We start from the raw sequence: 24,930 nt of genomic DNA, 5'->3' as shown, positions 1-24,930 counted from the left end.
CCGATACCTGCCGCCTCGTGCACTGTGGTTGATCCTGGGCATGGCGTCAACGTATAATCTCGTCCCGTGTCCGCCTTCGAACGTGTCGTTTGAGTTCGCCGCCTTCCAGTGCAGTGAGTGAGCTGAGCTACTTTAATCATCTATTAGTTCTATCACGGCAGATGGTGCCTTAAACGTATCTGTGCTTGTACTATATTATATATAGGTCTCTGTTACAGGCGTGTGAGCTTAAAAATCTGCACTCCTCCCCCAGTATTGTCAGGGTGATTAAGTCGAGAAGAATGAGATGGGCTGGGCATGTAGAATGCATGGATGGGACAAGAGGTGTGCTCCGGGTATTGGTTGGGAAGCCTGAGGAGAAGAGATCTCTGGGGAGACCTAGACGTAGATGGGAGGATAATCTCAGGCGGGATCTATGGGAGATAGAAGTCGAAGGAGACTGGATTTTGTTGTCTCAGGACAGGGTCCGGTGGAGGGCTTTAGTTAATTCGGTGATGAACCTTCGGGTTGCCTAAGCCATCTAGTTAGTTAGTTAGTTAGTTAGTTAGTTACAGGTGTGTATATTTTCTGCTTGTCTTTAACACACATGGTGCAATTATTTCGAGCAGTTTCCCCTAATCCATTCAGAAACATCATCTGGGCAGGTGACACTCATATCAAATTAGGTTCTTTGACAATGAAAGTTTAAAAAAACAAAAATAATTTCCTCTGTCGTAAAACGCACAAAGTTTGAAATCACGTTATAAAAAGTTGTTGACAGCTCAGCTACTGCTTCTGTACCGAATACCACTACCAAAATTTTCCTCTGTGAAGGGGTTACTAAAACTTTCATAACGGTTTTCGACACGGCAACGAGGCAAATTTAGCAATTGTCACGCCGAGCAAATCTAAAAGTTTCAGTGTGTAACTGCCAATCACCGGTGCCTAAATACTTAAAGCTTCCACCGCCCTCTGAAAGCAGCTAATTCGAGCGTTGAAAGGCTGCGACCTTCAAAAGTCCCTGCAATCGGATATATAAACCACGTTAGCAACGCTGTCTGACAACGTCCATTCCGCCTCAGCACCTGTCACATAAACGGGAGTGCAGACCGGAGTTCTGTTAACAAATCTAACGAATTATACATCGCCGTCGACGTCTGCTTGAAGCACTAAAGCGTCCGACTGATATAAGGTGCAAGCAAGCAAACGTACAAGTCTGTTCAGATGTAAAGCGACTTGGAAACCCTTTCAGATATATTTAAGCCCCTCAACGTCCACGTAAAAGGGCCTGAAACTTCCTGCATTCGCAAAGAAAACGCCAAGACGGACTGTAATGGCTTGTTACATACAAAGGAGGCCGCGTTATATAGAAGGGCCGCCTTTGAGTCGATGTAATTTTACTGAAACGTGAGTCTGGAAAGCGTTTATACCGCAAAAACGGGTTAAGTCAGTGATTTAGAAAACCGTAGGTTGTGCAGATGGTATTTCCGACGACAGAAAGTCTCTCGGCACGTAATAGCCCGCAAATGTAACTATAAGTTTCAAAACATATTCACTTATTGGATTAAAATTAAGTGTGATTAAAACTGAATCGACGGCGCATCCATCGAAAAAAATGTTCACAAAGGCGCATGATGACGTAATTGAATTGCAAGACGCCGCCTCATTTATGAGGGACTCGGTGATCGACCCCAGAACTCAGCGGCCTCTCGCTGGCCGCTCGGTCAGCCACTTCACTACACGCAATAGGACGGGGGAGGGTGGGGCATCCCTGCCTGCCTAGTTCGCTCAACGCGTCCGTGAAGGCTCACAGATGGTCTGCTTCACTATACGAGTTCGTAAAATTCAGTGACTATCGTACAGACAATACTTTTCAATGTACAATTTACGTTAATATTTATCCAATGCCATTTTCCTTAAATATTTAAACAGAAGTACACGATCAAAACTGTGTTGGGTCTTTATTAATATTCCCTCAGGATGGGAACTTTTAGGCACAGATGCTGGCTCTGCACTGCGACAATATTACATCTCTGTTAGCTAATTACAAACTATAAAAATGTAACAACTGTGACTAGTGGTGTCACACCGCGGCAGCTTCAGAGACACGCCACGAATTCATCATCTACAAACGGACACAGAACAGACTACAGAGACTTTCTTGAGAAACTAGAAGTCGCTCACCTGGTCAGCATACTTACCGAATTTCGTGAATCTCTAAGTTGTAATTAGGACACAAATGAAATGAAGGACCCTAAAATAACACAGGGCGTAAGCCTTAGTAACTGAGGGTGAAGGATGGTAGCCAAATTTAACTTCTGGGCGGTCTTCAAATTGCCCAGAAAATTTCGATAAATCTTTTACCAGAATTTGCAACTTCAAGACGAAGCATCGACTGTCAGCCGAACCACGTCGGTCCATCCGAGTGAAACAACTCGAGGATCGCTTAAACTAGAATTTGGGGAGTCGAAAGAATCACATAAATCTGACAAATTGTATCACACAGACTCCAGAACCGAATTTAAGGAAGAAAAGAATTCGTCCGATAGTTTTTTACGTCAAACATGAGGACGGGCAGCCATTATCTCCAATTACGTGTTCACACAACTCAAATACCATGCAAAAATGTCTCACAAGATACTGAGTCGTAAAACAGCCCTACGATGCTACAGCGATGACCACGCATGCGCAAAGGGGAAATGTTGCTGTTGACCTCAATCCTAAGGCAAGCCAGAATGTGGAAAACCTTCCGCTGCGTTATCGGCCTCATATCTCACTTCAATGCACACGTGCAGAAGACAAACCGGGGTACCTTCCGTTCTCAATTCGGCGACCACCACAGCGCCAAAGCTGCTGTGACCTCGCCTTCGGATTCCAGCTACACGCAGCCAGGAAATTGGCGCGAGTCCAAAACATTCCCTCCGCCCTTCAGTCTGCATGGGGATGATGGGGGAGGCTTTTTTCGCACAGCCCTCTTGCAGTCGCGATCAATGTTGGCACGAAGACCCAGGGATACCACCCATGGCCGGTCTACGCCACTGGACACGATCGTGAGGAACTCCGTCCTGTCCTTACAACTTACTTCACCACCGCTGTAAAATTTATCCTCAAACATCGGCAACTGTCAATTTATTTACGTCTTTCTGTCCACATTCCAAGCGGCCGTCATCCGCCAAAATTCCGTGTGTATTCCATGTTTCAGTACCTCACAAATGCAAAGTGATATGCATAAATAACTTCCTGAGTTACTAAATTAACATATTTCCAATGTCTTCGTTCCAAAAATATCTCTCGGCATTCCTTCCAACAACGACTGAGAATTCACGTTCTTCTCCAAAGGCAAGGCTACGTCCAGACCTGGGTATCTTGTTGACAAACAGTTTCCGACTCTTCGGCAGTGGCCTGTCAGCTGCCGATGGACAGAATCATTTCCAAACTGCACGGACGCAGTTGAAGCAGGAACAAAGATCCAGAAGACCCGTCGCTACCTCGAACACGCGGCTAAAATGAAATTCAGGACGCACGGCGATGCTCGGCTGTTTCGCTGAGACGACAACCCTCAATGTGAAAGCAGCGTTCTCCTCCGGGTCGGAGGTACACAGCGCAAACTAGACCATCGTCCGTACGTAAATCTCAAACCTTACGCTCAAAGCAGATTCGCTTAAGAATCTGGCAGCGGCGTGTCCGAAGACGGCCGTCTTCTGGGTCGTGGCGCCGTGTAGTCTGGTGGAAGTTTACCAACGTTTCAGAGGTCCTTGCTGCCGCCATCATCAGGACGATAATCGAACTTTGTCATAAAATGTCGAGTACATTCGAAGATGAAACATGCGAACGGATACGTCGAGGGTGGGGTTATGAACTTTGTACGAAGGACGAGGAGAATGGCAGGCGACTCATGCCTCGAAGCACTGCGCCCTCTCTCATTCTATTGAAATACGACGAGCAAAGCACGCAGGCCTTTCACAAAACTAAGCGACTGGATTGAAAGTCGATGAACACTCATCGCTTCAACAAATAACTCTCATAAATAAATGGCGGGCTGGCTTCACACATCAGCAACTTTATTGATTACCCACAATGCACTGTAACCAATCAGCGTTTGAATGTAATTAAAATGACAAAGGAAAACACACATTTATATACCTAAGAATATTTACACGAAAGCCCTATTTACATTAGCACTAAGGACGGTAATTATACTAAAAACGTTCAGATATGGACCTTAATCAGAATGATGACTGAGTCGGCATTTTCGAACGTAAGCAAATTAGAGAAATGGACGGACCGGCGTGGAACTGGGAACAAAAACCAGCCGTTCCAAATGCAATTAACACACGACAACGCAGGGCGGAGACAACAATTAATCAACATTATTGTTGTCGTGAAAATCATTACTACGACAAGTCCGACCAGGAAAGACGGATTAAAGTTCAGGACGAGGACGACGCCTCGCATCAAACGCGCCGTTTACAGCTAACTGAAACAATGGCGTCTTACTTTAAAATTAAGTGCATCGACTTACATGCAAATGTTCATTACGCGAAACCGTGAAAGTGAAATGTCTTCATAACGGCGTCGAAAGCTACTTCATACCTTAAGGAAGAGAAACATTTCTTCGAGAGGCGCATCAGAACTTCGCCTGAAGAGAGGAAATTCGCGACTCGCACAAGTCACGTGGTATTCCTAGGACGATGGGCTCCGTGTTCAGGTCACATGGAAGACAAATAATGCACGCAGAATTTTGCTAAGGAAGTCTCTTTGAAATCAAAGGAGGCCGAGGTCTAATGTTACTCAAACACGTCATCGCAAAGACGTAGGATGAACAGAACGTGCTGAACCTTTGGGCTCTACTCTGAGAGACGTAGTTATATTATTATTATTATTATTGGATTTATGGACTTTTGGCGCCAAATAATCCTCCGAAAGCAACACCATGTTCATTATACATTGATGACTGTCGTTGTCCTGTGATTCGGTTTGGCTCTCTGAACACCCCCCCCCCAAAAAAAAAAAACATTTTCACCCGAGGAAGGACACAGACCCAGTAAAAGATTGTGTTCTATTCTTAATACGAGCAACTCGGGCGGGAACAAAGTCTGTAAATCCAGCACAGATATTTATTATTATTATTATTTGTGAGGTCCGAATTGCATGACTTTAAAACAAACACGCAAAGTGACACAGGAACTAGCGGAGATAAAATTTACAAACGTGTTTTCAGGCCATAAATGCATGCGACATGTGCCAGTTCTGCACTAAATTTAAAATGGAGCTAGTGGCAAATTAAATAGAGCAATACCAGGTATGAAAAATTTCAAACTGCTACATCAAACCACAGACCGGAAAAATAATCTTACGAATTATTCATGCATTTTCAAAATGCGAACACAGCCAGCTTGTCAAGTGTCACGTGACATCTCAAAGCAGATGTAAAGAACAGAAGACTGGCTCACAACCCTTCACACGGACTGCTGACTGGGTACCTCCCTCCCCCCATCACATACGTCAGCCATGAACACGTTTCTGCTCTAATTTTTTTTTATTTCGTTTTCACAACATAGTCCTCTCACCCTTGTAGCTTTCGAAAAGCAACCCGCAAAACAGAGATGGGAGGTCGTGTGCCAAACGGGAGCAGACCAGCCTCAAAACGGCTTGGCATCAGGTGTACGCTCACTCGAAGGTCAGGAAAATCCACGTGGGTCCATGTGGGAATAACAAAGTACAGATTATCTAAGGAAGAGGGTGTCCACGTTCCAAGGTATTTCTCGCACTAACTGAGGAAAACCACGGCAGCCGATATGTGGGCCGCAATTTAAAACCCAATCACAAAGCAGCTTGCAAGGAAAAATTGGAGACGGCTTGTAAGGAAGCGGCAGTGGCCTATTTTAAGACGGTTTTCTAGAGTCAGCCTAGATGACTGAGGAAAACCACGGCAGCCGACCACATTCCCTAAATCAACACGCCCCGTCGTGCGAATTCAACAAAGAGTTGCGATTATCAGCGTTTCAAAACCCGCAGAAAGCTTCTCCGCGAATCGGAACAAGATTGCAAAGTGGAGGACGTCATTCGTCATTTGCAGAAAGATTTACATTCATTATCAGAGTAAAAGGGAGGGGGGGGAGGGCGAACGGATTGGATTCCGTGCGTGTTCTTGCACGCCGCAGAGAGATTTCGCTCATTAAAAAAAGCCTGGATTGTTAGGAATACTTTGCTTTTCCTCCGGCAGATGTCTCGTGTTCATAGAATGAGACGCCACCTAAATGTCTTTTCACACGCTGCCGTTCTTTACACAACGACGCACTGATTCTTTTTCTCTCACGGTTTTATGAAAAAGACTGTCTCACTGAGAATAAAATTTGTATACACCATAAAATATGCAACAAAAATAATGTACTTGATATTCGTTTCATGTACACGCACTCTGACTATTGCGTTCTGTTCGCATGTGCGTAGTCAGCAAATTTTATTCTATTTATTGCGTCCCATACCACAGATAAATCACTACAGGCCCACAGTTAAAAGGCACATAACTTAAGACTTTTAAGTGCGTCAAAATTTAGGCCGAGGTCTTGTGGGCTGTGACACCCTGCAACGATGGCCTCAGTCTAAGGACGTGGGTGTGTCGGAGGAAGTTACAGGCCAGCAACGGGGAGACATGACTCGCCAGGGAATGGAGAATATTACAGAAGGACTCAATCCTATGTCTAAGGAAGGTTACTGGGGTAATCTCGTATTAACACTTCAGAATTTGCAATGAACGCGGATTACATCAACCCTCTCTTGCATTTACAGAATCTACGGCCTGCCCTGGTTGATAAACACAATCGGAACCGAAGTTTGAAGTGTTCCATTCAACTCCAACCCGTCAAAGCTTAAACAAGACGTTCCTAAGGCCGCATGTTAAGTAAAATTGAAATGAATGCCAACAAGGCGACTTATTTGGGGCCATTCTGAACACAGGCAAACGCACAGCATCACCGGAATCTTTTGCTCCCGCTGTACGGACGCCGATAGCCACATTCCTAATGCAGAGATCTGTACTGTGGCATCGCGACCTGGGAAGTTGAGATCAGTTCATTAGTTAACGCATACTAAGTCAATCTTCAGGTACTGTCAGATGTTATTTACGACATGGATCTTTGATTCACAGATACGACTCAACTGCACTGGTCACTGTGAAGTTGGCAACACAACCACCAGAGCGCGGTACGATACTAGACGCCGAGTGTCCGACTGATTCACGGACTCGAAGCTGTCTCAAAGGCTGGGTTTAGACAGGGCTGTCTGCTCGCAAGACAATTAATTCTAGAACCAGAACAACCTAATTGCGTAAGTGGAAATGTTGCAATGTCATGGTTTCCAGAATTAAGTAGCGAAATTTGTTCTACGTTATACCACCGTGAGGTCATGTCATTAAATGGAGCATGTAATAAACCTGCAAAGGAATTTTTACCCTCAGTCACGGGTGGATAAACACGACCAGCTTCTCGCTTCAAAAACACGCGAATCCCACGTGCGAATGGCTAAGTATTACGATGAAGATGATGGATAATCGGGATTAATGACGAAATGCGAAGTCAAGGTTTGTTTGCCGAGAGTATCCCGGATTACTACGACGGTCTGAAGAAACGCACGAGAAACTTCGGTTCGGATACAAACCGAGTACGTCACGGATGGCGTTAAAAGAGGCGCCTCCTCGCTGTGACTACGCACAGCAGAACCATTTATTCCTTTGTCAGGACGGAATTCCTACGGAAATTCTCGGTACCACTCACTGTCCGAAGTCCGCGGAAGAGCCCTCTGCAGTGCAGTAAGGAGGACAAGTCTCCGGGTTCCACACACAAGCTCGCCAACATTTCTGAGCAGAGGATTGCCATTTCACAACGCTGCATCAAACACTACGGTAACGTGTTCTATAAATCAGAGAATGGTAACGAGAACAGAAAGAAACAGCCTTTAGTCTGTGGGAAAACATCCATTGAAAGCTGAAGACACTTCCGGAGACAAAATATGCGTCACGACATCCCCATCGCGAGTTAACTTCGAGAACTGAATGCATAGAATTCCGGTCATTTTTTTCACACAGATAAAACAGACTCCAATCTCTTTGAAAGAAAATGTGAACAAAAATGTTCTCACATACCCAACGAAATGTACGCCATTAAAAGTGCGGTACAATGATATCGTTTCCGTGAAATCGGAAAAAAAAACGCCAGTTCGTTTGATTTCATTAGAGCACACACTGGAATTTCAAACACGGCAAAAAAAAAAAATGATATTCACGCTAAAATCGATATGCATTAATGAACTAGTTCAGAGTGATTGAGAGCCGTCAATGCTTTGTAAACGTACAAGGGGACAAATCGGCTTACGCAGACGCAAAGGACGGCAAATTTTAATGAACGCATTTTACCATACGATATGAACAAACTCCCGAGGAAAAGCAAATCCGCGCGTTTAACTACTGAGTCCGACCGACCGCTCCTCTTATTTTGGAATCTCACGCGAGGAGGTTGTTATGACGCGCTCTGATATGTTTCTCCGTTGGGCACTGCGCAGGCCGACAATGGAGCGAACACCGCCGAGCGTAATTTTCTTTGTGGTCGGTGAAGGCCTGCTTTGCCGTCCCGTTGCAAAACCCAAGCCGTTACGAGCCGAAACAACATCATTACTGTAGAGTGCAGAAGCCAAACACACCGAAACAGAGAGGCTGGCGTGTCCAGCAAATTGCCTGATATTACAAGGGTTTGTTTCGAAGGTTGTTCTCTGCACTGAATGGAGTGGTCCCGCTTTGTGTCACAACGCCATCGCCATGGAACCAGTTGTCTTTCGCAGTTTTACGGAGAGAGACAGATGTTGAAAAACTGCGCACAGCCCGAGGCAAACGCCGTAGTTCTTCCAGTGGAGCTGAGAGTACAAGAACTTCAATCATGCAGTCAGCTCGCGATTTCCTGAATACGAGTGAAATAAAATCTATTCTGCTGCTCTGAAGTACTAATTCGTCACCCACAGCAAACGTTCTTCAAATTCCAAGTGGTCTTTAAAAAAATCGAGCGAATATTGAAAGATCGAGCAAACTTTACACGGCGTTAATAGAAATGGCTTCCAGGCTGCAGTCTTTTCATACGGACTCCTTTCTGTGTTCCCCTATGAATGTTTTCACGTCCAAAGAAAAGTGGAGAAGGACGCGGGGGGAAGAAGGGGCGGCTTCAGATCCGAACTTCAATTATCTGCGGCGAAATCAGGTCTTCTCGAGCACCTCCTTCAAAAGCCAATTGATACGACGTCAGGGGTTTGGCGCCAGCCACGCCCTTTAAAGAGCACTACTGAATGCGCGGGCGATGTGTGCGGTAAACGCGGCCGAGGCGTGAAGCTGGCCACTCAATTACACCTAGTGCCAATATTAAGGACGCGTGAGGCCGTATCTGTACACCCCTCATACATCTGAGCGCACTTGCGGTAAAGCGAACCAGAAATATTCGGAAGTGCGCATTCAATTCCTTCTCCATCCGATCCTGCGTCTTTATTGGCTTCACGGGCAAACGACCGACTCACTCGGGACAAAGCTCCAGGCGAAACCAAATTGACGAAACGTCTCAGTGGCATTTCCCTTAGTCCGCTGTTGCTCTCCAGAATTTCAGCCGTTGCCAGGGAGACGTCAATTAATACCAACTGCATTCCACATCACGTCAACAAAATTCCATCGGATTACATGAATTTAAAAGAACTCATATTTCGGAATTATTTTATCTTTTTAAATATTGATCACGGGAAGCGTAGCGAGGGAATTAAAAAGCCTGGAATCCGGACAGTGCCTGGTGCAGTAGACACACAGTGGCGTACCACTGCGATCACCAGGCTCAAAGATAATTTAACAATAATTAAAACTGAAGAAAAACGGCATACGACCTTTTAGAATGCTACAAATACTTGAACAAGAGACCAGAGCACAAGGCGTCGTCATAGAATCGTGCTGCATTACCGACTCATACGCGTTTGCAGTTATAAATCTGATTTTGAAAATTCGCAGTTGTATTTTACTTCGTAATTGTTCAGAAATATTCGGAATTCGTTGAATAAACAAACGCCGAACAGAGTCACGATTATTTTCAACTTGTGAACGATGATCTTCTGGCGTGAGATTCAGAGACAAAGAGATAACGAGAACATTTCGTTTATTTTTACACAAAGCTCATACATAATGGGAGCATCGTGTTTATTCGTACGTTTCAAGCCGAAACCAAGGAACAAATTTCGACGAAGTTTGGTACAGCGACGCCTACATTAAAAGCTGACAAGCGCCGATTAATTTTCGTTCGTGTTGGCCCAATTTAAGCGATGATTTTAAACAAAGTCACTTAAACTTCTTCGACTTTCGAACAAAAGGCTCGGTGTTCATCACATGTTCCAATTACGTCCATAATTTCTGTATAAAAATTGTCTCGGTATTCCAAATATTTATCGAAATGCCAGTACATATAATTCCCCTGCGCAACGTCACACGCGCAGGAATACAGCTCTGTCTACTCCTTCCATATACATAATTGTCATTAATGGGGTAATTTGGAATTACTAACGCAATCTAGCAAAAAATACGTCAAATGACAGTGCAGCCGACCTAACCTAAATCAGACGTAGTCTGTTCTTGTACTGAAAAGCCGATCCCGTGGGACGCGCTGGTATTTAAATTAACGCTGAGCCAGGAATACAGAAATACGATCGGGGATGAAATTCCTCCCCCAACCCCTCTGTTCTCATACGTGATCCTTCAGTCCCGCAGGAAATTAGTGGAGGAGCTACTCCACTTATCGGGGAGTCAGACCGTCTGCAAAGAAGCCGGATACCCAGGCATTTTGTCTGTCCATTTATTAATAAGAAGAACTACGAAGGGTAGATTCTGAGGGTCCAGTCACGGAATGCAATAGGGTTGTGTTTCGTCTGTCACCATTATCAGTAAATCATCACTACGTATTAAAATATTATGTGATACGATGACTCCCAATCGCAACACCAAAACATTTGACAGGAGACTGTCATAAGTAAACAATACCACTGAGCAATGAACGTCTTGGGAAGCTGACAGTCTCTCACCCAGCCAAGAAATTATCCGTCTTTTATTGGATCCGAATTGTAATTACCATGCTAACGACAGCCCAGAGTTGGACCTGTCTTCAGCCAGATGAACCTTGGGGACATCACGTTGTTGTTGTTGTTGTTGTTACTATTATTATTATTATTTTAGGGTTCAGTTTCTTTGCGCGTTCCTTCCAGATCCATTAGAGACAACTTCACGTTTTTCGTTCATCGCAGTTTTAAGGCCAGTCCCTTGTTCAGGTGTGTTTCTGCTACCAATGCATCGACATCTTTAACAAGGAGAATATTTTGCTTAGGCATATTAATCAGTTCATTTGCTTGTTGATTATTATGCAATAAATTAATTGAATTATTTGTATATTTATATATTTACTTCGCTCTTTGTTTGTTTTTGTATTGTTTACGTTTTTTGGTATTGCTGTTAGTGCTTGGCTGTTGTAAAGCACTCAAATAAATGAATTGAATTATTATAACTATTATTGTCACAATATTATCTTTAACTTCTCGATAAGACTGACATTTACTGAAGTATCCCTGAAGTTACGGTCTGCAATTTTCCTCTGCGTGCGCTTTTAAATAATGTTTACTTCCGTTTGTTTGACCACTGCGCTCTAGACGCAGAAGAAAACAGCTGGGCCCTGGTATCCAAAATATTAACTTCAGTCATGAAGACATATAAAACGTAAAGTCGTTAATGTAACTTAGTTTTATTGTTCAGCGGATCGCAAAATCAACAGACGATGAAGGGCCCTCAGCTCTCAAACGCTGCTCGTAGCAGTCATACGTCATAAATTCTTTGCCGACGTAACGAAGAGGCGTTGCTATGGAAATTATTCTCATATTCTTACAGTGAAACAAGGAACTTCACTTAAAATAAAACACTAAAATGAGAGCTGATGGCCAATGGGGCGGGGCGGGGGGGGGAGGAGGAATCAGATCTTACAAACACACTCGAAGCAAATCCCAGCTTTTAGGTTAATGCCAGAGATAAAACAGTTCCCTTCGTATTTTAGTTTGCAAGTGCAGGAAACCGGAACAAACGTGTCTAGACAAAAACACAGTTTCAAGGAGCCTGAAACCATGGAACAAGCGAAAATATTTTGAACTGGTATGCCTTAAGACATGTGACGGTCTGTAAATATTTTGATGCTTGCCTTAATACATCGCTATTATACGCAATTACTGTAACTAACTGATAGAAGCCACGACTGAACACAATCCCATACAAATGAACCCACTCCACGTCCTTATAACCGATTTCCACAAAACGTATCTTCATTTCACCCTACCACCCTCGTCTCCGGCTTCCGAAATACTTCTCATAAAAAATTCTGTTTGTATTTCATGTGCCCTTATCTAAAATACGTGTCGATTCTATAATAACTCCCACTATTTCACTACACAAACAGAACTACGCGACGTGTATAAATAACAGCGTTGGTCGACATGCAATGTCCTACAATTCTGCAAAAATGCCTTAGTACTTTGTGGCTGATACGAGTTTAGCTTCAATGTATGCATTTCCAAAACAACTTTGACCTAAGAACAAAATAAAAATGCCGGAACTGGGGAAAATCGCGCAGGGCTATGTGGAACTTCATCATTTGTCACTGAGCCAATGAGATGACGAAGGCGAGTATGAGAAACGAAAAATTCTTACAGCCAGTCAGATCGAGGCTACTGGGTCGAATGGCGGAATTTATAAACACTCCAAGGGCAATACATTTCTGGCCCGTTTCCGAAAATATTAAAGGAACAGTAACTTGGCGACAAGATCCGATCACGTGAACAAAGTTCGGGCTACGCACGATTTATATCGCTCACAAACACCCGTCCTTTAAGTCTCGATTCATTTCGTGTTTTGTAAAAGGAGACCAAAGTAACGCATCTTTCAAGAAAATTCGATGTTGCATAAATCAGACAGATATTTTCCCTTTAAAACTCAATCCTATTTATTACACATGAAACCACTGACAACATTGTGTATAGTTGTTACCAGCTGATGTAATGCTCAAGCGGTGATTTCAGCTGCTATTTGCTTCACCAGGAATTTTCGCGGACAAACACACACAGAAATTTTGTTACCAGTCGGTGTATCGTTGTTTTATCCGGTAATCCCTTGTCAGAGTACGCAGTGTTAAAAACTTCACAAACTGCAAAGCAATGCTCTAGAACTAACACGCGTTCTCCTTGTGGATGCGCCAGTTCGCTCCTGAAAACAGCTTAATTATTCATTATTCAGAGCAGGCTTTTACTAATGAGAGACCTCAACATTTCAGGTACGCATCAGCACTTTGACTGCGTTAAAGCTTCTTTTAAACCCTCTCACCCCCTTATTAAAACACGGTTTAGCACAGCAGAATTCATTAATTCACATTTAACTGTTACGAGAAGTCCTTTTATCTGTAAAGCAGAGAATTTCCACCTGTTTAAAGTTTCTTCTGACTTCTTTCTGTGCATCAATATTCAAGTTTCACTTCACAAATTAAACCCGTATTACGGCACAAACAGGAGCAAAGGATAGTCAAAAATGTTTTCGGGGTAAAACATCCTCGGAAACAGGGCTGTCAATCTTTTCACCACAAGTAACAGAACGGACAGACCACAGTCCGCGTCATTTTACTTGGCGACTGCGCGCCACCACAGTAGATTGTCACTGGGCTCGGTACAGCTTAGTTTACGCAGAGAATTTACTCGGCCATCAAATACCATTGTGGGGGGCTGTATCTGCTCCATTACATCACGAGAAAACTGAATGTTAAGTGAGTACAAATGAGGAATGTTAACTTGACGGTAGCAATGCGCACAGAGCATGCGCAGAACGTGTAAAACGAACCTCTATTCCTCCATCTTCTCCCTTCTTTTTGGTAGGAAGGCGACTTCGAAAGTTTTCGCACACAAAACGTGTGAGATGTTATGGATGCAAGTCTTTATGGCTCGCGAATAAGAAACCGTGGACATCCCTGTGCCACTTCATGTTCTCCTCCAGCGACTCCGCTCTCTGGCCACAACCTACAGCTCGTTTTACGCGCAATGTTGCACGTAATTCTCTGTCTCTGTTCCCGTCTTATATTTCTTTCAGGGTTTATAACTCACACTTGAATTACGGATCCAGTCGGGGAATGAAATTGACCGGAGGCTGCAGATATCATGTGACTTTGCTCATTACGTCTTCTCCACTAGAGTGTGTTGCTATGCAGATAACAAACTTTAAATGTCACGTGGGCCACTAGCACGAACACGTGAGATGACACGCGGAGAATCTGTGAGCAACTGTCTGTCTGTCGTAAACACGTTTTGTCAGACGAAAATTGTCTAAAAGCGCCTGTTTTAAAAATTTAACCAACTACTGACGCAATCCAGCGGCTAATAGGCATCTGACGATCTGGTATCCTGTTCGTGCGGATACCGAAGATTTCCCACTCCGTCCAGTGATTGTTCGTATTTCAACGTGCACGTGTCAGATAAAAAGATTCGTCTGTTCGCATCGCCCATTTTCATCGCATACTGACCACTTGTGCACTTTTCTCTTGTCTGTTGCTGTACTTGGCGCTGATTTAGGTGCATCCGGTTAATTACCCGCATTCATGGCACGTGGTTGCCACGTTGCAGGCACTTTCAGCCGCAGCTTCGATATGAAGACGAATATTTCAGACGTCGACAAAGTCAGGAGAGATTTCCCAGATGCGGCAGTTTCACTGCGCCAAAGCAGCGATAATGTAGTTGCGATTATGTGACGAGGGATGGGGTAAGAATTCCTAGCAAAAAAACCCCAGGAATTTAAGGATAACTCCTGCTGACTTAGCTCATCGACGTCCTTCCATCTTCACGTCCAAGTGAAACAAGACCACCAGATGAAAAATCATCATCATGAGGAAGCGCACGTCCTGAATACGGCAGCGACAAATCAAGTCGAAGGAAACCAGTCAGCGTGAGGAATGGTCTGGCACATCGCATGACCTGCGCCGTCACACCTGGGCCAGGAGATGCAGCAAAATGTATGCAGAAACTCACACAGAAGAATCTACGACTGCACAAAGGAAGAGAGTCTTAACATTCCTCACCACGAGAAGCAAGGTAAAGGAAAGTCGATATTTTCTTCTCACGTCCCCAGCAGAATCAAAGAAGGCACAGCGAACTCCTGAAGAATCCATTACCACTTCGGAATAATTAGCAGGGAATTCTGTTTTGGCACAAGAAACCCTAAGTGCAAGATTCCGACAGAAGTCTTGACGTGTAAGTGGAGACGCGACGGGAGAACCGGGGAGAGCCGAGACAGTAAGCTACTTCCCTCCTTTATCCCCATTCAGGGGCGCTCCGCGTCATCTGAGAAAGAACTGCGGCGAAACCTCTCGTCCGTCTTGGACAATGCAATTGAATTTCATCTTAAAAAACAAGACCGCGTTCCTGACGAAGGAAGACTCAGTCGCCGTGCTCAGAACCCGCATCTCACTACATGACAGAACTCTTTGTTTCTCAAAAGACGTCGCTATTTATGGAAGACAGAGACGTCACCACGTTTATGCGTGCTAAATATTCTTCCCATCTCATCTTTCCTGTTTCAACTTCACTATCAAAGTGACGTTGTGTAACGTCACTTAATGCATTTTTCCTTGTCTATTTGTGAAAAACTTCAGTGCTGGTAAAGTGAAGTAGAAAGTTAAGCTGTCCCGCTACGCGCCATGTAGGCGCTTGGGGGGAGTATCGGTATAGCTCCTACTCATTCTTGACCTGGGCACTAGATGGGGGTGAGTGGTCAGCATCACGCCCCGGTCGGCTTTACCCCCGGGAAAAGACCCCCGGTTCCCACTGTATAGGAGGCTGGGTGGGACCCAGAGCCGGCCTGGACTCAGAGGCTAGAGGAAAAATCCTCTGCCCCCGTCAGAGATCGAACCCCGGTTGTCCTGCCCGTAGCCAGAACTTCCATTAATTTCACAATACACGAATAATGGAATATATAAGCTACAGAGCAGCCTCTATGGTTTGGTAGAAGGAAGTACTTCAGCTCCTTTGAATACACATTCGCCTCTTGTTCCTCGCTGACGTACCAAATACAAACATCAACAAAGAAAGGATGGCCACGACAACGAGAACAGATTAAAAGGACTGAAGAAGTCGATCAATCGATTCTGCGAAGATGGCTGCCTTCCGGTGTGTTGCGCCATGTAGGCAACAACCGACGTTTCAAAGCAAGTCACGGACTCCATTATCAAGCACCTCTGAAACGTCGGTCAATATCTACCAGTCTACACGACGCAACACCCCGGAGGTAAGAAGTGAGATTTCCTCTTATTCCGGATAAACACTCATTTCGACATATCGGACGATGCACCGAGTAGCCTCACTAATATTTTCATCAGGTTACCGTGTGTCAGCGCTGTCAGTGGGCATGCATCATACAAGGCCTTATTCCTTGCACAGGAAAACACGAATCGATCAGCGAACGGAGCTGGAGGACAACAAACACGAAATAATGAGAATAAATAAACGAAGGAACTGAGAAACATCGACGCAGAGCTCACAAATCTGTCATTTCAGCCCTTCGGTTGTGTGAGCGGAAACTTGGTGTCTACGCCCGAGGGCGAGGACGGTCACGTAGCATGCATGGGTGAGACGAGAAACGGATACGAAATCACCGTTGCAAATTTTGAACGTAGGAGACAATTTTGAAAACCTTGCAGAAGATGGGAGGATAATACTGAAACTGACTTTAAGCAAATGGCGTGGAAAGACGTGGACTGGATTGATCTCACTTAGGACAAGGAACGGTGATAAATATTCGCGTTCCATAAAAGCCGGAGGAAATTTTCTTCATTAGCCGAGCGAATGTCATATTTTCAAGAGAGACCTTAATTCAATGAGTGACGCGATGGGCATAAAATAGAGTTTCCGATTAACTTCTCGACGTCTTGCGAAAAACTGATCACGCGCTAAACGTGTATCTGCTACCAGACTAATTGGAGCACACGCGTGCTGCGATGTGCAATGCCCACAGGAAGGCGCGGCGAAAAAAACACTTTGCTTTTTGCGAGAGAAGCGAACAGCTGCAGCTCACACAAATATGTTCTCTTCATTTCGGGCAGGGATCTGGTCCGGTCCCTACCGCGCGTTCAATGAACGTCACTTTTGATGCTACGGGGAACGAAACACTGGGGAATTTCAGCAAGGCTGTTGGAGGCCAAGCCTTCCAGTACGCAAAGAAGGAACCAAAGAGTCGAATTGGAAGGTTCAAAGTCTTTGAGACAAAGAAATGTACGCGTGTGAAAATGGCATGTCAAACACACACTGATTTGGTTTCCAGATATCAAAGGATTTGCCCACAAGGCTCCTTTCTTCCCCAAGAAGCAGTCGACCTAGAAATCCTTCATTAAAATTATGGACCATTTCCGGCAGCACAAAAGTCGAAAACATCAATTCTCTGGCGAGACACGAGAATTCAACATTACCACAGCAGCAGCTGAGAGAGCAGAGTGATTTGTGGCCACAGAACATGAACTATCACGTGACTTTGCCCTTGAGACAAACTTACGTTCTCCTTTTTAAAACATTTAAATGCATGTTAAAATAACCCGGAGAGTATAATTTGAGGTTTACATCGCGGTGTGTCCGATAGACGGCTGTCTCATCGCCCTCATGATTGAGGTAGCGAGGACCTCTGAAACGTCGGTGAACTTCTGCCAGACTACACGGCGCTACAACCCTGAAGACGGCCATCTTCGAACCCAGAGAGAAAGGAAAATAATTTCCAGGAATGTGACAGAGAATGGACACAGGGGAGTAATTTGAAGACGATTACACTCACTCACGGGTAAATTCCTTTTAAGTATCACTCAGTCAGGTCACTTAACTGTCAGACGTCACGTGCGTCGTTGCTAGCAGAATTATTGAGAGATTAATCTGTAGGAGACACGTGCCAGAGTCGCTTGAAAAATAATTCTTAGCGGGTTGGAATGTTTTAATGCTCTGTAATGTCACTGCAGACAAAGGAGTGAACGCCAAGAACTTCCCTACGCGATCAGACAGACAGGCATGGCAAAAGAACGAATTGCGACTGTTACGAAGGCCGAGCAGAGATGCTCAGGCCGTGGGCACCGAGTACAGATGACTGACTACGTTTCGTGGACACAGGACAGCGTAAGGAGGGAGGAAATACCAAGGAGCGAAACAGGCAAATGGAGATAAAGAGAGAAAAGAACAGAGCGGAATACAAGAAGGGAAAAAGGTTCGAAGGACAGGAGGACAGGATGAGTAAGTAAACAGATAAAGAATGACGTATTAAATACAACGATAAAGAAATAGAGAGCGTGGAAACGAGCAAAGACGCCGATACAGCCCTCCACGTGCATGTTCTCTGTTATTTGGGGTAGGTTATCGCGTGTTAAAATAGGAAGACGGTGCGTGACGTTAGGCCGGAACGCGGCCGGCACATACAGAGTGTTCCAGAAGCAGATGCACGACTCGTCACGAGGTCACGAGAGGTCGACGGGCTTGCGGACAGAGCAAACTGCCTTTTCGGACGACAACCACCGCCACCTTGGCAGCGCTCTTCATTTGGGTGGACTCGACCAACGTCTGGAAGTTCAGGTGTCTCCACATTCAGCCGCCAATACGAAGACAGCGCAGTTCTCCGGAGCGTCGCTCTCTACCTGCGTCCTAACGGTGTCACATCCCCGAGAATCTCAAACCTCGCTTGTCCGACTTCGTTTTCAGTTACCGAAGACGCTTAAATTAGTGGCGAACCTGTAGAAACTGGTCCGACTCCCCAACAGCAGTCTATTGGCTGGGGCCAGTGCCTCTGCAGGAGAGGGCTAATGATAAGGTATCGATTGTTTCAAGACAAAGGAAGCACGGAAGCCAGCTCCTGTGCGCGCACAAGAGCGACTCAAGTCCAAGAATCGCCTATGCAAAGAATTCACAAACCCTGCCGATCACTTTTGACACATGACTCCACCCTGTTTCTTCGACTTCCATTTTAATAATATCCGTCCGCCTACGCCGAGGCAGAAGCTTCGAAATACGAGGCACGAACACAACATCTATGCAAACAAATACTCGTTTTGTGGAAAGGCCGACTTACTGAGAGACGGTGGGTCTATAATCGATACGTGCCGTCGTCACAGCTTGCGTTTGTTTACCAACACGCGGGCACAGCAACTGTGAACTGAACTGGCCAATGCTGACCATCATTTTCCATTACTGCATGTAACTGACTCCCAGCTCCAGCGCATCCCAGATAATTGAATACAACGCATCTATGGCTTAGACTCTTGTGCCGCTCTTTCACTGACGTTTCAACTGTTCGGGGCGCCTCATGCAGTTGTAAGTCGGGTATCACGTTCCTCAGCGGCGTCCTCTTACCTACGTAACCAAATGCTGATGGGCATACTCCGTCAGCGGTTTAGGTTAACACATCAGAAGCAACGATGACTTCTTGAATTCTTTCAATCCGAAGCTCGCATACATAATATTTAAGATCCGAGTGCGTACCGCAAAGAAAATACAACTCTTCACCATCACAAATACCAGATGGTTAACGCTGTTTAAGGAAATAATTTTGTTTGCACCGATAATCATATGTAACACGCAAATACGAAAAGCGGGTGGTATTTTTCGCCAGAGAAAGAGTTTAGAGGGCACAAGAACGACAGGCCTGTTACGCGATTCTGTTTCTCTCGGCTGCCGCCATGTCCCTGTGTCGCATTCCACAAAGGAATACCTGGAACAAAGCTCCACACAGTTGTTGGCTGGATCCTTCGCTAAAGCCGTAACAGTGGAATTACCATCGCATCCACCTCAGCAGTTCACACAACCGTGATATCACTACCGATAAAAGGAAGGTAACTTACAAACATGGGTGTCGTGTTGCAATGGTGTCTGAAACTCAATTTAATAGAAATATGAATGTATTCAAATGTTCCTGAGTAAGATCAATTCCAGCATTTCGCCAAAGTTCACCTGTGAAGGGAGCTTACGCGTTACGGACCCGCAGAATCCTCAACTGTGGCATGTTGGGCAGTCAGTCTTTTGTTAATCGTGTTCATTTCTTGCGATCCAGTGTCACGCGTCGGATACTGGAGCAGATGCCAGCACGGGATGAAATTGTAGAATTCTACCCGGCCCGATCTAGCAGTCATCCATACCCAACGCAAGCCCGACTGAAGCCCGGTCTATTTCAGAAGCAGGACTTCCAAGTCATCGACGAAGAGGAAGTGGGGATCAAGAAAGTTCCGCAGGAAATGGAGGGAGGAGGAGTGCGACCACGTGGTCCTCCCATTAACAGCGAAAAATTTGTAACGGATCGCTCGGTCTGATCTTGACACTGGGCTCTTTTCTTCTGAGAAGGTACGAACATTCACAGAGCAGGGGACACCGCAGCTCGCAGATTGCTATGAGTAAAAAGGAAAGAATATAAAACGTGCGTCATGTCAGTGCGTGTGTTGACAAAGAAGCAGGACCAAGTTAATTCTGGAAGGTACACGGAACAGCCAAAGACTGTAATCACTTACGATTCCCAAGCGAAAGAAAGTTTCAAGGAACTTGTAATTATATTTTGGGCTGCTAGGTTCAAGGGTGTCTGGACGTGGCCAGACCTGGAATTCTAGTTCGCTACCTCCGTCCCCACTCCCCGCGAAAACACGGTTGAGAGTGGAACTAAAATGTCTCGTTACATAGAAACGTAAACTGAAAGAATCAAAGCGCTCTTCACGTTAAAATACAAAATTTCTTTTCAAATAAGTAACTATAATGAGTTTTCCTACCATGAACGCAACCTTATTATTTCGAAGATGGCTGTCTTGTGGGTTGCAGCTTCACGGCGCCACACTCCAGAGGGCTGCCATCTTCGTACTCGCCGCCCTCAGAACCTCAAATCCTACCAACCTCATTTCACAGTTTCATGCCGAAAGTTCCTGTCTGTGGCTGCGTGCTCCTTGAGCAAGTGTTGACGTTTCACAGAAACTTACCGCCTCCATCGTCAGGGCTTATCTCACTTCAACACCGAACATAGAGGCAGAAGGTTCCTCTGAAACTGTGACAACACGGCTCAACACCACAATGCATCAATCACGACAGCGTTATACAAATGTCTGAGTAGGTCCGATTCCGACTTCCGACTCGCGCCTCACGACGCACGGAGCAGAACTACAAAGGGCAAAGGTTCCCACTGGTAATTCCAAAACCAAAAATGGTTCGACAACACTGGCGACGAGTTGTAAATATGGAAGCACCATAAGCCCTTCTTACACGACGCCAGGACGGCAAACTATCTTACTTCAGGTATAATAGCGGGGTGTGTTTGCCCGCCCACATGAGCTGTCGGCGTCGGTTCCCACGGCGCCAGAAATCTCAACTTCTACTGCAAAGAGCGTAAATCGTTTCTCAGTATTTGCTGAAGACAAGGCCGGAAACCGATCAACGTTGCTACATACAATACTTTTATTTTCCGTCGTTACACAAGCTTATTGTTAAAATCATATAAAATTTCACATAAAATTGTTACATTTTAGAGATACCATAGAGAAATATCATATACAAAGAACACATAAACAAAACCTTGCATTAAACGACAGCAACATTTACACGAACAATCCGATATTTAACATTCTACAGTCCATTGACCCAACCCCCTAAACAACTTTCACCCAATATATATAGCCACACACGATACTTACAACTCAGTTGCTGTCTGCCATTCAATAACAACAGACACGCACCTCACACACAACCCGGTATGTTATAATACTTTATATTTTGTGATTGTATTTCTTTTGCTTGTATTACGATATATTTGAGTAATTCCTTAAAATAATATAAAATTAGAGTAATATTATTCCATTTCCTATGTCGGTAGCCAGAATCACGATATGAAAATTAAAATTGATTTTGCAGATATAGGCACCCAGGCGCGTCTCCAAAATTAAATGAAAGAAGCCTGGAGATGTAATAAAAACGGATAAAAACAAAAGCAATATAAGCAGAGCAACAGATACACCAGATTTTAATTTTAATTTTGATAGACCTGACGATGATAGAATTGTATATCGAAACATGTCGTCAATTTTAAAATGTAACAATTTTATGTGAAATTTTATATGATTTTAACAATAAGCTTGTGTAACGACGGAAAATAAAAGTATTGTATTGAGGAACACAAGCATGATGCAATTAAGATATAAGTTGCTACATACCTCCCGGTATGTCTAAATACTCTCTTGACAACTTGCGATAACTTTTTATTACAAACCGGAATAGGTAAGAGACGTTTATCTCTCTCTTACAGATAAATTATTCAAGGTACAATGGGCTTCAGACGATCTCCGTGTTACAAGCCGGTTCAGCGCTGACATCGGTTGCCTTTCAGGGTGAGGATAACCGTTTTTAAGAAGGCTGTATCGAGTAATTCTTATAATGTTCGTCCGGTAAGGCCAGTGTCATTGGGTAGCCATTTACCATCACCCACACAGAACGCATTTTGGACAAATCCGTCACATTTTCGGGGGAAGGGGGTGTGAATGCCACATTTCGTCACAGCCGGACGTGCGCTGATTCGGAGACGCTGTTCGTCACATTCGAACACACAATCCCATTTATGTACAGGCTTATAGCACCACGGATGAGTGTCTGTCAGTTCTAACAACTTTTGAAAAGAAAATTCCCGGGCTTTCGTAGGCATCATCAAATTCTGACGTTGGAGCGCCGATAATGAAGGAGGCTGGAACCATCTTTTGCAACACATCTTCCACACATACGCAACTCTGGTGAAGACAGGTCCTGGATAAACAGCACACGGTCGAATTTCAGCGTGGAACACTTCCCCTTTACAAAAAAAGGTACAAAGCAACCCGAAACTCGTACGTCCACACGCCATCACTGGTGGAACATGAGCTATCAGACAAGTACCGTTTCCCGTACAAAGTTAAGCAGAAACATGGCGAAAGCGCGAAATGAGCACACAAATATTTATGTTTGATGGTGATATCTGATAAGTGACTGGAGATACACAAACGACATTCCGAAGGGAGACAGATCACAAATACACTTAAAAGATTGTTATTAATTATAAACATGTCGACGATGCGATACCTTGACGCTACAGAGGGTCGGAAATTGCACACAAAATGGATCACTGAACCGTATAATTAATAAGGCATGCTCCTTGAAAGCTGCTGAAAGACGAGGTACAGTTGGGGTGATAAATTCGACGAAGAATTCGCTGTTTATAGGCAGAAACTGCCAAATGCGCGAGTTAAAAAAAAATTGTACTGTCCGTTTGCAAAATTTAAAAACGTCGCAACTCAAAGCACGTGTTTTGGTGCACATGACAGCGACGTAATCCGAAATCAGAAGCCACAAATGCACCGAGCACTGTCTGTTGCTTGAGCCACTCTCCCGCTGAGCTATGACATAATAAATTTTGAAGCTTCAAATAAAACCCACCGATGGAGGAAATGAATGCGGTGATACGCTATTAACTTCCGTCCACTTGCTACAGTTAATGTACCGTGCAATTCCATTATTTTGACTCAAACGAACGTAAAGCCAACCCAAAAACACAATGCGAGACTCACATAGTCAGCCAGCCAGTCGCCTCACAGCGCAGGGGAACAGACAACTCACCTGCAAAACAGAAGGAAAATGTCAGTGACACGCCACAGTCGGGCGCCCTCATCTCTCGTACTCACAACCTGCTTTTCATTTGTACTCGTGAAATGTGCCTGTACGTAAGAATCTTGGTTTCTTGGTTTTGGCGAGGAATAAAAATTACATGTCATAACTTCGCCCTAAAATTCATTTGTGAAATATATAACGAGGCCTTAATTAGTCCAGAGAGTACAGAATAGAAAAACAGATAGTATTTTTATAATAAATCGAGGAATTATAGACACGGAAGTTGGGATAATTTAAGGTTTTACACACCATTTGATTGTAGGGACTGAGGAAACCAACAGAAAGCCTCAGCAAAGATGGCCAATCTAGGCGCCGAGATATGAACTATGAACCTCCGTGATAACAGACGGACACACACGAGTTCATCCTAAAATGCGTCGATTATTAAAAGCTTCGTGCAAAAACTACACAAAATACTAGAACGAAGAAACTCACGTTCCCTCGTCCATTCCTGTCGCCGTAGAAACGAGCTTGTTTGAAGCACACAGAAACACCCACCCAGGAAACCGCTGCCAGTTGTATTGAGGAATTACTTAAAGGCCCATTTATGTCAATTTCACGGGTTTTCCCTCGCAGACCAGAACCAGACCCAATCTGTTAGCAGAGTTTCGCTGGATTCATCGAGGAAACCTGAAATCTTAACCTCTGACACGTAAATATATCACAGACTGAGGGATTAAACGACAAAATTAGAGACCAAGGGGCAGATAAAACACTGGCCTTGGACGGAAAGCCAATTTAACTTCGAAGCTTTCACGGAATATGATCCCAGTCACGTAGGTTCGCACTCTTAGCAGAAGAATCATCTGAGGGTCGCGTTGTCCTGGGTCTGCTCGAAGCCCATGTTCGCCCCCGAGGGGACACCGTCTTCATTTAAGACTACAAAGAGATACTTTCGTGCTTCATTTTAAAGGTGACCGCATTCTGCGACATTGCGCCATGTTGTCTCGAAGAAGATGACAAGACGTTTCAGAGGTGCGTACTGCCTCCATTATCGGCCGCCCAGTTCCTACTAGACCAGCGTTTCTCAACCTATGGCACGCGAGCCAATGTTGAGTTGTAAGCGAACTAAGAAAATCATAAGATAATATTAACATAAATAAGTTTTCCCTGAACGCGTTTGGTGAGTGGTGCATTTAATGTCTAAAATTAGAATTAGTGGTACGCCACGAAAAAGTTTGAGAACTCCTG

General features: G+C 44.6%; 1 protein-coding gene across 11 annotated transcripts in view; it reads right to left on the bottom strand.

The window, feature by feature from the left end:
* cpx (synaptic transmission protein complexin) overlaps positions 1 to 24,930 on the bottom strand; it is a 482,383-nt gene that overhangs the window by 132,479 nt on the left and 324,974 nt on the right. The gene's annotated exons all lie outside the window — the stretch shown is intronic.

This window comes from Zootermopsis nevadensis, unplaced genomic scaffold (assembly GCF_977971745.1).
Source record: "Zootermopsis nevadensis isolate Lab colony 2312 unplaced genomic scaffold, Znev_1.0 Znev_ptg000016l, whole genome shotgun sequence".
NCBI lineage: Eukaryota > Metazoa > Arthropoda > Insecta > Blattodea > Termopsidae > Zootermopsis > Zootermopsis nevadensis.
Note: the sequence above shows the minus strand (reverse complement) of the source record. Positions and strands in the feature narration are given on the sequence as shown.